Consider the following 18,790-nt stretch of genomic DNA (forward strand, 5'->3'; position numbering starts at 1 on the left):
TCTCTGGATTTGTTATCTCCCTGTTTTGGCTCCAGTAATAACCCTCTATCATTACTTCTACAATGACGGGTATGTAAACCTTCAAGGGCCCATGGCATTTAGTGTTTCAGTGTAACTTGGATAAAGGGAAGAAATTATGACACATGCAGAGCATCATCTGAATAAAGAGATGAATAATGCCAGCATTTGGTCACCACTGAGCCAGAAACCTTTACATTTAGGAATAAATATTCACATGAGGGCTTTTTAGTGAAAACTGGCTCCTCTTGTAAAGCCTGTGTCCTTTGTGTCCTTTGTGTCCTCTTGTTTTAGAATAGAGGTTGTGCTGTAGCCTGCTATTATTTATCAACCTGTCTGTATCCTGAGACTTTTCCCTAACATACACAAGCTTTCTGAGGTAACGTGAGCAGCTGCAGGTTCAGGCAATATAAATAATTGTGTTCTTCTCTCCAAACTGTTTGTCCCAAACTTCCTTATCACAGTATGTTCTGGACCTCTAAAAACCCTCATGTAGGCTCCTTCTAAATGATTAATCCAAAGGTTTTTTCACCTGAAGCCAGATTATTTGGTAGAGCCACACAATGGCAGTAGGTCAAAGCATGATTGAGGGAATTTGAAAGTCTGTGTAAATATTCACAAAGCTTTTGGGGAAATCCACACCTTCAGGAGCAGGAAAAAGCTTGTAGGTCTGTATAACTGGAAAGCCAGATGAGGAGATTATACTCTATATTTGGGCTATAGCACTAAGTATTACTCATAAAAGACTATTATGTCTTTGCACATGACCTGCAGAGTATCCTTGGGTGTGAGAAAGGTACAATGAGCATAAATAATTATTACAATTATTGTTATTTTCAATTATATTTTCTGCTAGAAGTAGCAGTAGAAGTAATAACTGTAGCTGTAGTAGTAATAGTAGTAGTAACATTTATAGCAATTGTAATAGCAATAATAGTAGGTTAAGTTCAAGTTTTTTTTCTATAGCACTTTTCACAATAGACATTGTCCCAAAGCAACTTTACAGAACATCAGAATTGTAAAACAATTTTTTTTATACAAGTCAATTAAGTGTATTAATTCCTGATGAGCAACCTGGGGAGACTGTGGCAAGAAAAAACTCCCTTAGATGGTATAAGGGAGAAACCTTGAGAGGAACCAGACCCAAAAGGGAACCCATCCCCATTTGGGGTAATATCAAGAGTGTAATTATAAATCCTAAAAGACAATTCAAAACATAGGAGAGTAAGAACTACCATGAGCACGATGAGTGTGTGATTATGAGTAATGACCTTTTTACAGTCTTATACAGTCAGTTGACATTGTGAAACCAGGAGCTACTGAGCAACTCATAAAAATAGCTCAACATCTGAGATAATCATAGATCCAACACCAACTCCAACATGCCAGAGCCTTTAAATATTCAAAGATGTCTAATGTCAAAACTCTACATGAAGTGGGATCCATATTCTCTAGTTGGTCGGAATGTTTGCAAGGTCGGCATCTACTATTTAAAGGTCCATAATATTTATGCGGTGGGACACAACTGGAGTTGGCGCAACCTCGGGATGGGTGGAGAAAGAAAAGCAAAGAAGGAGAATTAGTGTAGCTGCTGTTCAGCACAAGTTGATAATGTGTTTGATCAGATGTACAGGAGCACAAGGTTATGATATGTGATATATGTTATGTGTAGGCCTTGCTAAACACACGTCTTTAATCTGCTCTTCAACTGGGAGAGTGTGTCTGAGCCCTGAACACTGTCAGGAAGACTATTCTAAAGTTTATAGGCTAAATGTGTTTCTAAGTAGTAGTAGTATTAGTAGTGGTTTTAATAAGTAGTGTAGTAGTAGTGAGGGTGGTAGCAGTAATTATATGTATATAATAGTAGTAGTATTCCTGAGAATTTCCCTCCAGGGACAAATAAAGTACTCTATCTATCTATCTATCTATCTATCTATCTATCTATCTATCTATCTATCTATCTATCTATCTATCTATCTATCTATCTATCTATCTATCTATCTATCTATCTATCCATCCATCCATCCATCCATCCATCCATCCATCCATCCATCCATCCATCCATCCATCCATCCATCCATCCATCCATCCATCCATCCATCCATCCATCCATCCATCCATCCATCCATCCATCCATCCATCCATCTATCTATCTATCTATCTATCTATCTATCTATCTATCTATCTATCTATCTATCTATCTATCTATCTATCTATCTATCTATCTATCTATTTAATAGTAAAACTACTAGTAGTAATATTAAAAGTATAAGTGGTTAGCATTGTGGTAGTAATGGTGGAAGTAGTAGTAGTAGTAGTAGTATAATATTAATAGTATAATGTGGTGGTAGTAATGGTGTTAGTAGTAGTAGTAGTAGTAGTAGTAGTAGTAGTAGTATTAGTAGTAGTAGTGGTAGTAGTAGTAGTAGTAGTAGTAGTAGTAGTAGTATTAGTAGTAGTAGTGGTAGTAGTAGTAGTAGTAGTAGTAGTAGTATTAGTAGTAGTAGTAGTAGTAGTAGTAGTAGTAGTATAATATTAATAGTATAAGGTGGTGGTAGTAATGGTGTTAGTAGTGGTACAATATTACTAGCAGTAGAAACATTTAAATTATAAGTGGCAGTGATAGTAATAGTGGTACAGTAGTAGTGGTACTAAAATAAGTCATTATTGATATTATAATGGTGGTTGTTGTGCTGTGGTAATCATAGTGGTAGTAGTAGTATTAAAAGTAATAATATTGATAGTATAAGTGATGGTGGTGGTAGTAGTAGAATTAGTAGCAAATATGTTAGAGGTCAAAATAAAGTAGTTATTATTGATATTATAATGGTGGTTGAATTAAATGTGGTAGTAATAGTGGTGGTGGTAGTAGTAGTAAAAAATTAAAATATTGATAGTATACAGTAAGTGATGGTGGTGATGGTGGTTGTAGTACTAAAAGTAGTAATGTTGATAGTATAGGTGGTGGTAGAAATGGTGGTAGTAGTAGTAATAATGTCATAATTAATGGTGTTAAATGTGGTAATAGCAGTAATAATAGCAGTAAGTTGTGATTGTGGTAGAAGTAGAGTTAGTAGCAAATAGAGTGGAGGTAAAAATAACTCCAGTAATATTTTATGACAGTATCATTGTAAGGATATGTGAGGGTTATGTAAAACAGGTCCAGAAACCTAAGAAAATACAAACAGTAGAATGTAAAGGCAAATCAAATGTTCACATATTATGATGCTGTGTTGCACAGAGATAAAATAGCCCTAAATACATCCAATACTGTATGTCTACCATGCTAAAGCATTGCACAATAATTTGTACAAATCACAAACTTCTTTTCTTTTCCCCTTCCATTCTACCTACTACTATTTTTTCCTCTCATTTTCCTATTGTACCAGACAGCAAACATGTTGTCAGTGGCTTGTCCTCCTTAAGGCACAAGACAGCTGCCAATGTTTTGACACAGGTGGTTGTCTACTGCAAATACACAGCTGTGTATAGAAGCGACTTCAGAGGCTTGTCATGACGTTTGACTTTAGACACTGAGTGAAGCTACATTCACAACAGCATGATATTTTGCTATTAACCTCTAAAAAGGCATAGTTTGCCAGCTGGCAAGGTTTAATACCACAGATGCATGTTGATAATAATATTATTTGATACTTTTGATGAGCTCTGTTGCCAGGATGGGTCAGGTTGCATGCTAATTAAACAATAAAGTCAGGGCAGCTGGCAGAAATGTGTTAGCATAGATAAAAAGACATTGGTAGAAAGTTGCGTGTTTGGCATTTATGTCAGAATAGTTAGTGTCAACAAATGTCATAAGGTGAATTATATAAAATGTTTGTTTAAACAAGCACAATGCACTGTTCAGTAAAAAAATACACAGCATGGTATGAAGAAACAAGGTTGGCACTGATTTCTTCCTATCCCAAACTGTAGATTTATGCATTCATCAGTGACAGTTGTGCCAGGTAAATACACTAATATGTAATGTAGGCTAAAGGTGTTTAATCTGATTAACTGGAAAAAAAAAGTACCGCAGTTCGGCCAATTAAATGGAAAGATTACATAATTGTAAGTAAAAAATATTTAGTTTTTTAAAGGTTACAGCTACATCTTCACCATGTATGGCATTTAGATTAAATCTATTGGAGCATAATACATGTTTAACACTGCCTGTATGGCATACTGTATCATGGCATCAATGAGACCTTGTGGCATACTTCTACTACTACTGTTCAACCCAGCACTACTGTATTTAACTAGCTGTTACTAGATACATGTTTTTCTTGGCACATATTATTTCCAGACATCAGTAAATACAATAGCTTGTGCATGAGTCTAGGGCAATGTTTTTCATGCTTGTAATAAATCCTTGTGTATAAAAAATAGCATACACATGGCATACTTTTTAGAGACAGAGCATACTGCTTCATTTGACTGGTTTCAATCATGTCAAACGATCTGACTTTCAAGGGCCCCTCATATGTCCACACTGTCTGCTGAACGGCAGCATGAAGCATCTCCAGTTTCAGATTTCCTCTTTTAATTACTGATGACATGCTGTCATAGAGATCCCCTGCACTCCATTATTAACCTCTGTGTAGTCACGCTGCACCGGCCAGCAAGCTGAAGACTCTGGCATATGGGTCCTAAGGCTTCAATAGTCAAGATATGCCTCCAAAAAGACACACTAATCATCTTTACAACTTCTACCAGACATTATTTTGCAACTGATTGCTCAAAATGCTGACTGGCCAATCAGTCTATCCTGCCAGTAAATTGTGTTTAGAGCTTTTTGGATCTGGTCCGGCAGCTGAAGACGTATAGTGTATTAGTTGTATTGAGAGAGTTGAAAGCTCTAGTGCACAAACAGATTATATATAACAGCTCTTTTCATCTCACAGTTTGAGCTTTTGCTCCTGAGACACTGTAGATTGTTGTGCTTTTCCCCGTATAGCATCTTTTGTGTGTCATAGCAAATAAAGCATCCATGCAGTTCAGCTCAAAATTCCACACAAAATATTATTCCCCGATGTTAAGCATCGCCAAACATTTTTTTTTGTTCATGTTATTGATTTGGTAAATACTGAGTTGTGTGCGCTTCACTGCTGTGAGAAGCTTTTTTTTTCTTTTCCTTTTTCCTTTTTTTCTGGTGAGGTGAGAAGCATTGGTTTGAATGAAACATGTAGATTATTTAGTTTTTGGTCATTTTAAGAAAAAGTCTAGCTTTGGCCCTTAAATACAAAAATCTAAGGTAAAATTTTACATAAAAAATAAAAACATTCCATGTATCTAAAAATATTAATTAAATATTAACAAACCTTTTTTTCTACTTTGACAACGAACCAATTATTTATCGCAACACTTAAACATTTTTTTCTAAAGAACGTACTAAAAAAATTTACTTTAAAAATACACTACTTCGCATATATCTAATGGTTAATGTGTCATTTAAAGGCCATTACATAGCCAAAGCATATTACATTTTAGGATAAAGCTGTAAGAGTCTAATGTTTTATATGTATCTACTTTTTGCTAATGGCATGTTGTACACATTGTAAAATGTATGTTTATACAGATTTTGTACGTATATTTTGTTGTGATGAATGTACACTCCGAACATCATGAGTTGTGAGGAATTGGCTACAAAGCCGAGATGAAGAGAAGTAAGTAAATAGTTTATATATAGTAATTTTTATTTGATTTTTTATATATTTTAACTTTATGTAAAACACACACACACACACACACACACACACACACACACACACACACACACACACACACATTATATATATATTAATTAATAGAGACTTCAAAGCACTTTTATGCATTGCTCTGAAGAAGGGCGTCTGCTAAATCCTATAAATGTAAATATAAATAGCAAATGTAATATAGTTCTATACAGTGTAAATAGAGTGACAAATAAGAGACAGCTAACATAAACTTTGGCTACAAAATCCTACTACAAATGATAGTCATAATATTTAGTAACAACATAAAATGAATAATGGTGGAATATGAGCCACCAGGATATTGGTATATTGTATTGTAAGAGGATTCTATTGTAACTTTAAGGTCCAGAAAAACCCATACACACTAAAAGCTGAGGGAGCCAAAGGAGATGATTTCAAGACAACATAAACATTACAGCACAAATGATTGTATATGCATCAAATAACATGTTTTGCCCAGTAACCATGCAATTCTAGTGTTCATAAAAGGTCAAGATTATAATTTTATACTGAAATTCCTCAAGAATCAAATGAACTTCTCATTTTATTGGTAACCAGCTGCTGTGGTGAAAAACAGAAAAACCCTTGAAAGCAAGCATATAGATATGGATCTAACAACCGTTGAAGTACTGGATGTTTACTTCTGAGGGAGAAAAAGTAGAGTAGATCTGGATTTTTGTACATTTTCCCATCATCGGTGTCTTATTTTAATCATCTCCATGGGAACTGTCATAAAGATATGTTATTAATATGGCAAGGTAGTGTAAGCTCATACTGCTACTGAATGGCCTGAATTCAGAGTGTACTAATCACTATAAATATCACTAAAACATGATCTGTAATATAAATACTCCACAGATTTAATTTTACTACTTTTTTCCGTAGTCCTTCTAAATTCCTTTAGCCAATCAGACAGAAAGTGACATCAGGTGCTTCAAAAAGAACAGCATTTTAAGAGACATTCCTTGTAAGTGAATTTTAAATGTGAACAAGTATGCAAGGTTTGATCCATCACAGCACCACAAATGCAAACCGTCTGCTTTTAGAATTATTTCTCACACTAATTGTATGACCAGGCTCTGTTTACCTACAAACTGTGAGGTGCTGGGTAAATTTAAACAGGTTACTCTGTAGGCAACCATCTGGGACTTATCATCTGGAACGTATCTACTACAAGCATAATTTGTGCTGTTCTGGCTGATTTGATTGACAATTTGCATCATCTGCAGGAGATCAATGATGAAAGCAGGAAAGCTAGCCTGCAGAGAGTTGCAATAACCTAGCTGTGAGATGATGTGCTGTCTGATCTATCAGATATTATACAGAGCAAACCAGGAAGACTGGGAAATCACTGTCACATTGTATATACTGGCAGGATGGTCACAGACTTTAATGGTAGTAGTGACAATGAACTGAGCTCAACAATTATGTTGCGTTGGATCGAGGGATTTAGTGGGATGACAAGAAGATTAAGAAAACATATTTAAATAAACCTGAGACTTCAAAATGTGTCAGAGCACTGGCCTTACTTCTTACATTTCCTAGATCTATCTTCCTAAACACACATACACGAACAGACTATATCTAAGAGCCCATCTGGGCTGGCCCTCCAGGGCTATGCATCTGTGTGGCTGCCTCTGTTACTGCTACAGTACATCCACCATGGCGTGAATAATGGACACACTCAGCAATTAAATACTGAAATGAAGACACAGCAGTGAGAGGAATTTTAAAAAGCTGGGGCACGTCCAACAACTGCTCATAATTTGCCTTTGCTGGCTGAACCCTTTGCTCTGGATCATTTAGCACTTTCATTTAAGTTAGCCATGCGTTATGGAGGAGGGGGGGGGACACAAGCAAAATTCCTGTATTTTTGGACAAGCTAAGGTCGGCGTGTTCTTGACTTAACCATGTAGTCAGCATATTAGCATGTAAACTTTCTTTGAGTAAAAGCAGTGGTGGTAAAAGTCATGGGAAATAAGCTTTGAATATTGTTTTTACACTATACTGCCAAAAGTTTACAGAAATCTGGTCAACAGTTTGGCATGTGCTTTTTGAGCATAGCATTCCACATGTAGTCCCAGTTCCATCTACTCTCTTGGGAAGGAGAGATTTTGGAGTGTGTCCGTGGACATTTGTGTCCACAAGGGTGTTACTCAAGTCAGGTACTGATGTAGGTGAGGTGAGGAGACCTGGGGTGCAGTCAGTGTACCAATTCATCCGAAAGGTGTTCAGTAGGGATGAGATCAGAGCTCGATAGCAGGCCACTCAAGAGCTTCCTCTCCAAACCATGTTAACCATATCTTCTTAGAGCTCGCTTTGTGCACAGGGGCATCACCATGCTGGAACAGGTTTCGGTTTCCAAGTTCAAGTGAATGCAAACTTTTATCATTACCGCATCCAAAGATCGTGTGCCTCCAGGTTTGTGGTAACAGTTTTGAGTAGAAACATATATTGCAGGAAAGATCATGTCCCAATGCTTTTGTGCATATAGTGAATTTAATCCATCCATTTTTTGTGCCACAGTGTCATGGAGGGGAGCCTGGAGCATATCCTAGGGAACTTGGGGCACAAGGCTAAGGACAGCATGCTGACACATCATAGGATATAATCACACACCCATTCACATATTATGTACAATTTGGAAATGCCAATCAGTCTACAGTGCTTGTTTTTGGACTGGTGGTGGAAATCTGAGTACCTTGAGGTAACCCCTGAAGCAATGAGCAAACAAGCAGAAACGTGAGTTTAACCCTTAAAACCTTATTGATAAAGCAAACGTGCGAACCACTAAACCACTTTGTTATTTTTGTATGTATGCTTGTGAATTTGGTTTGCCCAATTCTAGGTTAATGTAGGGATTATGTGCCACAGGATGCAGTGAAAGAATAAATAATTAACAACTGTCTAATGATAAATAGGATGTATATTTTACCAGAATTGTACATACTCCTATGTCAAGTAAGTGGCCTTAATCTTGAGTAGAGCTTGTGTGTGCTTTTCCATTACCAATCACAAATTTAATATTGATTATCAGTCTTGCATAGCTTTTAATAACAAACAGGATCATTGTATAATTTGAATGGTTCACACATCTAAAGGTTTTTTCCACTCGTCTTGTCTGTTGTATTTTGTTCTACGTGAATGGTTTAGCAGGCTGAGTCTCAAAAGGAGAGATATAAATCAAGCGTGATAATAATATTAAGTCACACCTGGGCACTTCAAGATCAAACAAATAAAAATCAGCTATTGTCAGGGAAGTGATTTTTTTAAATATTTTTTTGCTTCAGGTGTAATTGTAACAAAGAAGATGGTATCATATAATACTGTTAATTGCCAGTTTATCACTTGATCTGTGGAAACCTTGCACATAGCATTGATCTGCAGCAAGAACATCACCTGGTCCTTGTCATCCAAATGAACAGAGGATAGGAACCTCTAAGGTAAATGCTTATGGTGTGTACCATCACAGCTGCAGGCTTCTAAAGATAGTATATCCACCAGTGCCAAATCATAAAAGGTGGGCAAACAGAAAGGTGTGTTAAAATTGTCATCCATGGGATTTACCTCACCATATTCAGAGACTGATTGTTCCTTAGTTTAAGCCGTAACCATGCCTGATACATTTACACACACCCTTCCTTTATGGACCCATGGGAAATAAGCACACATCATTTGCCTCTGGCAGGCTTATGTTCATATATGCTTATGTCACCCAGAGGATCTATAGACAGGTAAAGAAGTTCATATACAAATCTCACACAGCACCAGTTTTACATGAGTTATTCATCATAATAGTGCAGGCTTGATCATAAAATGCAGAGTTTCACTGCCATAATAGTGAGCACTTTACATTAGGGATGACCTATTAGAAGTTTAGTGCCAGTAGCTAAATGCCTTATGTTACTCATATATCATTTCATTGCTAGTTGTAAAATATGGCACTCTTTTTATTTTTTTTTTAGGGACTGCATTTATTAAAAATTTGTTGAAAGATTTATTTAATCGTGATTAATCACACAATTGTCATGAGTTAACTTGTGATAATTGCAACTTAATTGCACATTTTATCTGTTCAAAATACACCTTAAGTGAATACTTTTCAAGTTTTTAATACTCTAATCAACATGGGCATGTACAAATATGGATGTTTTATGCAAATATATGTTTATTTGTTTATTATTAGTGAAACCAAATTCAACATAGAGCATGAAGACAAAATGTTCTTGTAAATGTTTTCAAGCAATTATAGCTTTTTCAATTCAATAAATCATCAGGACACCAAAAGAACATTGCTGTGTTTCCACACGGAATGTGGAATTTAATTGCCAGATATGTGCATTGGCTGATTTTGGTGTTTGATTTAAAACTTGTTTAGTGGTTAAAAAAGATTTTTCGGTGGAGTTTATTTATTTATTTATTTATTTTTATATCCAAGTAAAGAAAGGATATTGTAAATAAACGTATGGTGCGTTGAAGGTTTTAACTTGCAAAATGAGTGCTGTAAAAATTAATTTGTGTTAAATTGCAGAATGCAATGATGTGGAAGTTTTAAATTTCAATATTTTATTCAGAATACAACATAGATGACATATCAAATGTTTAAACTGAGAAAATGTATCATTTTAAGGGAAAAATAAGTTGATTTTAAATTTCATGGCATCAACACATCTCAAAAAAGTTGGGACAAGGCCATGTTTACAACTGTGTGGCATCCCCTCTTCTTTTTATAACAGTCTGCAAACGTCTGGGGACTGAGGAGACAAGTTGCTCAAGTTTAGGAATAGGAATGTTGTCCCATTCTTGTCTTATACAGGCTTCTATTTGCTCAACTGTCTTAGGGCTTCTTTGTCGCATCTTCCTCTTTATGATGCGCCAAATGTTTTCTATAAGTGAAAGATCTGGACGGCAGGCTGGACATTTAAGTACCCGGATTCTTCTTTTACGCAGCCATGATGTTGTAATTGATGCAGTATGTGGTCTGGCATTGTCATGTTGGAAAATGCAAGGCCTTCCCTGAAAGAGACGACGTCTGGATGGGAGCATATGTTGTAGAACTTGGATAGATGTGTAAGCTGCCCATGCCACACGCACTCATGCAACCCCATACCATCAGAGATGCAGGCTTCTAAACTGAGCGCTGATAACAATTTGGGTTGTCCTTGTCCTCTTTAGTCCAGATGACATGGCGTCCCAGTTTTACCAAAAGAACTTCAAAATTTTGATTCGTCTGACCACAGAACAGTTTTCCACTTTGCCACAGTCCATTTTAAATGAGCCTTGGCCCAGAGAAAACGCCTGCGCTTCTGGATCATGATTAGATATGGCTTCTTTTTTGACCTATAGAGTTTTAATCAGCAACAGCGAATGGCACGGAGGATTTTGTTCACCGACAATGTTTTCTGGAAGTATTTCTGAGCCCATGTTGTGATTTCAATTACAGTAGCATTCTTGTATGTGATGCAGTGCCGTCTAAGGGCCCGAAGATCACGGGCATCCAGTATGGTTTTCCGGCCTTGACCCTTTCGCACAGAGATTGTTCCAGATTCTATGAATCTTTGGATGATATTATTCACTGTAGATGATGGTAACTTCAATCTCTTTGCAATTTTTCTTTGAGAAACTCCATTCTGATATTGCTCCACTATTTTTCGCCGCAGCATTGGGGGAATTGGTGATCCTCTGCCCATCTTCACTTCTGAGAGACACTGCCACTCTGAGAGGCTCTTTTTATACCCAATCAATTGACCTAATAAGTTGTAAATTGGTCCTCCAGCAGTTCCTTATATGTACATTTAACTTTTCCGGCCTTTTATTGCTACCTGTCCCAACTTTTTTGGAATGTGTAGCTCTCATGAGATTTGTAAATTATTGCATCCTTTTTTTTAATTCAATTTGTACAGTGTCCCAACTTGTTTGGAATCGGGTGTGTGTATATATATATATATATATTTATATTACTGAGATTAGAGATATTAGAAAGAAAGAGAGAGAGAGAGAGAGAGAGAGAGAGAGAGAGAGAGAGAGAGAGAGAGAGAGAGAGAGAGAGAGAGAGAGAGAGAGAGAGAGAGAGTGATAGGAAGTTTATTGCTTTCAAAATAATGTGGAACATACCAGCAAGGTTGCTCATACTGTTTGAATAGCTTTATTATGCACAATTTCTGTCTTTCTTTTTATCTCTCTTTTATACATTCTCTTAGGGAATTAGACATATGGGCTTCACCTTACTGTTTTGTGTGTGTATAAGTGTGTGAGAGTTTGTGTGTGAGTATTTCTGTGCTGTGACAGAGATGTTAAACAGTAAAAGCATATGCTATACAGATTGTTGTGTATAAAGATGCACATTGTGATCTCAGGGGGAAAAAAAAGAATCTCAAACGGTGTGCCACATTTTAATGTTTCATGAGTGTGCGTCGCATTATTTGAAAAAGTAAATGCTTTAAAAATGCAAAGCTGGCTGCTCGCTCCATTTGCAGACCAATGCATTTTCATCTAACATGCTGGAACACTGTCATATTCACGGTGACATTTTCTCTGAAATATTAAATCTTTCAGGGTAAACAATTTCTCTGCCAATTAAATGCTGTGAACTCTGTAAAAGGACTGCGCGCAGCTATTTGTACGCCTATTTTCAGCGGTTGTCTCTGCAAAACGAACAAGACATATGTGAAGATATGTGAAGTGAGTCCTCGGAGAAATAACTTTGAGCATGATGGCATTGACGGCCCCTGGCTCCAGACACAATGACAAAGCCCTGTATATAAAAATGAGAGCCTCGCTGTTTATGACAAGTCGCCAAAGGAGCGCCAGCAAACGTATCAGCTTTATGACAGCTCTAAATGGAGCTGTTACGCCAAAATTTATCGTTCAATCCTTGGCCGCTTCAAGGAGTTACCGAGGTTAGACAATGGGGCGATAAAAGCGTGGCAAAATAATCATCTCAATAAGCCACCGAACATGACCTGTAAAATGATTAGGCAAGAGAATGACAGAAATATTCGGCACGCTCCCAGAGCATCTCAAAATTTACAGCTTTATTAGATTGTCCGCATGGCCATCTCAGCGCGTGGGTGAAGATGATTCAGGGTGAGCGGAGGGTAATGGGAAAACTTGAAATCCATTGGTCATATTTACCCAGGCTTCAAAAGAGCGAAACAGTGTTACAAGTACTGGGTCTTTCAAATAGATCAGGATTAATCTTGGCAGTTTGATAGGATTGTTGAAAACATAATTTCAGGAAAGGAGCCAGTGGGTGGACCAAAGTAGTACAGAAAATAATAATAATCAGCTGCGGAATTATTTGAGAGAAAAAATGTGATTTTAGGGCAGTCTGTGTATGTGTGTTCATAAATGTCATTGTAAACTAGATGCGTGTTTATGCTTAAAGGTATAGATGAATATAAATTACATTTTAAAAAGCACTCGCACACCACTAATGCTAGCCTAAGTGCTTTTTTAAATGAATATATAACAAGGAAACAGTGATCCTTTCCTTCCATGAATGGTTCAGTATTATTGGACCTAGCAGATATTGTATTGCTGGACGGTTAGAAGAAAATACTTAAAAGTGTGTGTGTGTGTGTGCGCATGATGCTTTAAAAATAGACCTATGTTTAATCCAGCGTGTACAGATGACAAGCTGATAGAGATGAAGGCTCTAAAGGACTAAAGGTTAGCTGCATTGCTCTGTTTATGCACTAAATTCCACTGCCATGACTATCGGGTATAAAAAAAAAATCTAACAGCATTGTTGGAATAGTTAGTCAATACACCAACAATTTTAATCTGAGTGTGACTTTGTGTACATATTATCATATAAGTCTTAGACATTACCAAAGGTCACAAAGATTATTCAGGATGGATTTCATTTAACCCCAACTCCCAAGCATCCTGACTGTCATTCGTAGAATCTCCACATTTAGTCACTCTCTATCTATGGAAAATATGATGTCATTTTTTTTAAATGTAATAATTTACACACAAAACTAAAACCACATTAACCCACACACAGCACCACATTGCTCAGTGTTTTCTGATTAATTTAAAAATTTCAATTTCAAAGCAGGCTTCTCTCTCTTTTTCTCTCTTTTCCCTCTCCCTATATCTCTTCCTCCCGTTTATACTTCACCCTCTTTTTCACAAACACATTAGATGAGAGCTGAATAAATTCACAGATTTTAAGGCAATGTTTCTGCCATCACATTTTAGAATAAAATATGCAAGCTTAGACCTTTGCTATTCATTTCACACACTTTTTTCATAATTACCTCATTATGATCAATTAGCACCGCGTGTGCTGCGGAGCGAGAGCTTTCCTCCAGTGGTATGTTGTCTGATGTGAGTCAGCTAGGTATTGCTCTCAGTCAAATCATGAGATGTAATCAGGTTGCTGTCTTGGTGGTCTAGGACTCAACAATGCCCTTATGTTAAGAGCAGCCAGGGAATAAGGCCTGAAATATTGTCCTTGTCTACCATTTGATGTGCATGTCTCTAAGGCTTAGTGTCCAGTAGTGACATCCTGTGTGTCCCCTGTGTTCCATCTATATTCGGCTGTGCATTATATTGCACTGGGACATCAACAAATGTCTTAGGCAGGAACACTGTAACTGCTGTGATATTCAGTGGTTGAGGACAGAGAAATAGGGACATGTAAATATCCGATTATTTGCCTCTCAAAGGCATTTGGGTTTTGTAATTCATGAAAGGAACCTCAGAAGTAAATATAAAGCTGTCATTATCCCTTAGTAAGTATAAGCTCACTGGTTATATAACAAAGAAAAACTATCATCCTGAGTGGGACTGTCTGGAGAGTCCTCTTCTGACAATTCACTGACATTTTCCTTGTAGGGACATTTGGCTTGGTCTCACAAGGTCAACATTTACATATTGTTATCCTTAACTATTAAAAAAACAATGAATAATAAATAATATAATATTAAAGAAATTAAGCAAACAATTAAAATATATATAATAGAAAAATCTGTAATGATTGTCACTAATTTCAGTCATAATTAAAATTTCTCAATGCATATACTATACTGTACCAAAATTGTCCTCCATAAGGCCATTGCATTAAAATAAATGTTTCATCACAATACTGTTGGTCTTATAGAGTTTATATGCCAAGCATTCGTGCTATAATTCACCCAAGGGAGTTGGTTTAGCTTGACAGACTATAATAAATAAACAAACAAAACATTTTTAAATGTAAGAGGCAGTGAGTAAGTGGGAAGTGGTAGCTCAGTGGATAGGATGTTGCACTGATTGGAAGGACATGGGTTTAAATCCCAGCAGCACCAAACTGCCACTGCTGGGCCCGTGTGCAAGGCACTTAACCCTCGATTGCTTAGCTGCATAACTGAAATAACTGAAATCTGGTCTGGATAAGAGCATCTACCAAATGGTAAAAAATGTAAATTGGAAACTTCATTTTCAAAACCTCCTCTACATGATTTTTTTATACTCACACACAGAGTTGTCTCTCCCACTCATGATAAACTTGTGTAAACACATCTGGTGTTATGCATAGAACTGCACTTCAAATGTGTTTCTTTAAATGACCTTTTTACAGCTTCACCATGGTCTTCTCTTGTGTAAAAAGATGGGGAAAAATTCAATATTTTCATAGACATTTTGCTAAAAAGTTCCCCTGTTTGCTGAGACGTATGGGACTCTACAGTCATAACATGTATACAGGTATATAATGATAGCTTATTACTTAGTTTACTAAAGCTAATTTGCTCCAGTTTCCAAAATCCACAAACTCATAATTTTCATATAATGTTCATATTTCTAATTTATAATCCAATGATTTTTATCACCTGCTGAAGCCAGTGCCACCAAACAAGCAACTGATAGAGGTAATTCAACTGTTATCATATCATATACCCTATCATTTGATTTACTGTTATGATATTTCCTCAACAATCATTTATCTACAAAATAGCATTAGTAGCAGTAATTTAGAAACTTACCAGCACTTACCAGCTGGCAAAGATGGTCTAGCAGTTTGCCCAACTCAGCCTGTGTTTTGGCAGCTAGTCAGACTAAGCTGAATGTTTTCAGCAAGGTTGCTAATGGCCCTTCTGTCTCTGATACTCATTTGAGGAAAAAAAAAATTCTGTTGAAAACCAAAAATACAGACAGGAAAACAGTGTAATCATGGAATTCATTTTAAAAGGATAAGCCCAGATAATTCCAAAATCAGAGGAATATTGATTTCTGATGACGATTTTGTTTTAGACTGTCCTGTTCCAGCATGATTTGCATACAGAATGTTACCATCAACGTGTTCTTCCACATTTATCAAAGAGGGCTGCCTAAACCCTGCTGTTATTGATATTTGCAGCATTTAAGGAACTGTATATACACTCATTAACACTCCATGTGGTTTATTAGGAAAATCTCTTTCTCATTTACAATACATGAACTCATGCAGATACAGGTCAAGAGCGATAGTGTTCCAATCAAACATTGGGATGGAGAAAAATTGTGATCTCCCTAACCCTAACTGTGGCATTGTTGTTGCTGCCAGATGGGTTGTTTTGAGGATTTAAAAACTGCTGACCTCCAGAGGAGTTTCACACACTATATGTAGAGTTTACTCAGAATGGTGCAAAAACATTCTGTCAGCAGAGGGTCTGCAGGCTGAAACACCTTGTTGATAAGAACGATCAGAGAAGAATAACGTGTCTGGACTGTAGCTTAAATGATTACTCTTTACAAATATAGTGAGCAGAAAAGCATCTCAAATTAAAAACAAATTGAACATTTAAATAGATGGGTTATGACAGCTGAAGACCATCAGGTTCCACATCTGTCAGCCAGAAACATGTATCTTTGACAATCCTGGGCACAGACTCACTGAAACTAGTAATTTTTTTACACAGCACTGCTGCCTCATGATTGGCTGTAGGAATGTGAAGGTGTACAGGTGTTCCTAATAAAGCCGACAGTGAGTGCATAACACAGTAATGAAACTAAAGCCCTGAGTCAATTGGGCACATAGGGACCAACTGTTTACTGATCAATGCCTGACTCTTCTTTTCCAAAGAGATTCACTTCTGGGTGTTAGCAGCTGGTGTTTTTGTTTGTTGTATTAGTTCACATGAGACTGCTGTATTTGTGTTTTTTTGTTTTTTGTGCACTCACTCTGTTATTGTGTGTTTATTCTGCCACACAAACTCATTTATTTATTGGGCCTATAATGAGAACGTGGCTGAGCTCATGCATGCATTTGATGGCTACCATTGTCCTGCTCCAAATACAATAACATCCATATTAAAAGATGCCACAGGCTCAGGGGTATCAATCTGGCATGAATGTTTTAGAGCTTTCTGATGAATAATTAACAAGCAATAAATCATAACCGGATCACTCTAATGAGTGCAAAAATCTGACATGACATATCCGCCGCTTCAGAGCAGCCAAATGATAGCCATCTCAGATGTTTTTTATTGGGAAAAAGCATCACACAATTCACTTTTAGATTGGTTGCATTGAACTATTTTATTGCAGAAGCAATAATAGTGGTGATAAAGGAGAATTTCTCTGGCTGAAGTAAGCATGCTTGTTGAAATGGTTCTTTTGCTTTTGGCCTGTTTGCCTTCTTTGCCCCAAACCCTCAAGTGTCAGTTTGAGCCAGTTCATTGACTTTAAAATGCTGCTCATGCGTTACCATCCAAAGCCTAGGGCTCTCAAGGTTACTGTGCACAAGTCAAGTTTATAAATGTATTCATGAATGGCAAGGTGCAACTCAAGTGGAAGGAAAGTTTAAAAGTGAAGCATTATTCAAAAAGGCATATATGCATTTTTTTTTCTTTTTATTGATTTGAAAAACCTGCCTATGTCCATACTATTTCACTTGAGCACTGATATCAAGATTTTAAAGTAGAATTATTTCACTAAACTATTAATATTAGGAAATATTTTTTGTGAGTTGTAGCCCAAAAATCCAGCCTAATGCAAAACACACATATGATTAATATCTCTGACCTGTTCAAACGGCTTAGTCACTGGATGTCTTCAAATGAAGACTAAAGACCAAACTCTTCACCAAGCACCTAAATAAGCACTTAAATAAAAAAAATGAAAGAATCAATTACGTGTCTCGAGTGTTTTCTTTACATGCTCTACTAAACTCACCAATAGGGTTTCATACTGATCTAGTTTTCTACAATATGTTTTTATACCAGTGAGCAATTTCTACAGGTCACAGCTGTAAAGAATGATAAAGTTGCAAACTTACAAGGCATTCATATTTAAAGGCTTTACATGATTTACATTTATGGCATTTGGCAGACACTGTTATTCAGAGCGACTTGATCTGAGCAGGGGAGCATTAAGGGCCTTGCTCAAGGGCCCAGCAGTGGCAGCTTGGTGTTAGTGGGATTTGAACCTGTGACCTCCTGATCCCAAGTCCAACGCATTCTTCTGGCCTCTCTTTTTGGGTTATTTGCTAAAATTTATAGTTGATAGTATCAAATAAGCTTTATATTTGCATTATTTCATTAAATATAATGTAATAACGTTCCATTATTTAAATAATTAACTTAAGAATAACAATATCTAAACAGCTTTGTGGGGACCTTCAGTTGGTTTTTGTGTTCTTTTAATGTGTATGCATAACAGTATGTCCTATATCATAATTCCCACTATGAAACCCTATCATGTAAGACCTGTCTCTCATGTTCAATAACACGACCGACTGCCACCCATTATGCATAGCATTCATACTTTATATAGAATGCTATGCATAATGTGACCCGGCTAAGTGGATAGAGTGCCTTATCACCCTGCTTCTGCTAATCCCCTAATTAATCAATCAGCCTCGGCTACTGTCAGGCTCGATATGACTCAAAATGTTTGATTGCTAAAAACAAAAGAGTCGTTTAAGGCATTATCTCATCCGGATTTAGAAGGCGTGTGTGACAGACAACTGAGATTCAACTTTAGCAAACATTACATCAGGAATGAGTTAAAAAAATCTTTATTTCTGTAAGCCCATAGGAAATGTTTTTGGCCACGCTGAGGAGGCTCAA

At 36.7% G+C, this 18,790-nt stretch overlaps 1 long non-coding RNA gene across 1 annotated transcript; it reads left to right on the forward strand.

The window, feature by feature from the left end:
* Nucleotides 1–682: 682 nt before the first annotated feature.
* LOC310719239 lies at nucleotides 683–9,096 on the forward strand. Its single transcript, XR_014531406.1, has 3 exons — nucleotides 683–814; nucleotides 8,277–8,492; nucleotides 8,904–9,096. It is a non-coding gene; the product is annotated as an uncharacterized lncRNA (long non-coding RNA).
* The last annotated feature ends 9,694 nt before the right edge of the window (nucleotides 9,097–18,790 follow it).

Source organism: Silurus aristotelis, assembly GCF_946808225.1.
Source record: "Silurus aristotelis genome assembly, chromosome: 24".
Classification (NCBI taxonomy): Eukaryota; Metazoa; Chordata; class Actinopteri; order Siluriformes; family Siluridae; genus Silurus; species Silurus aristotelis.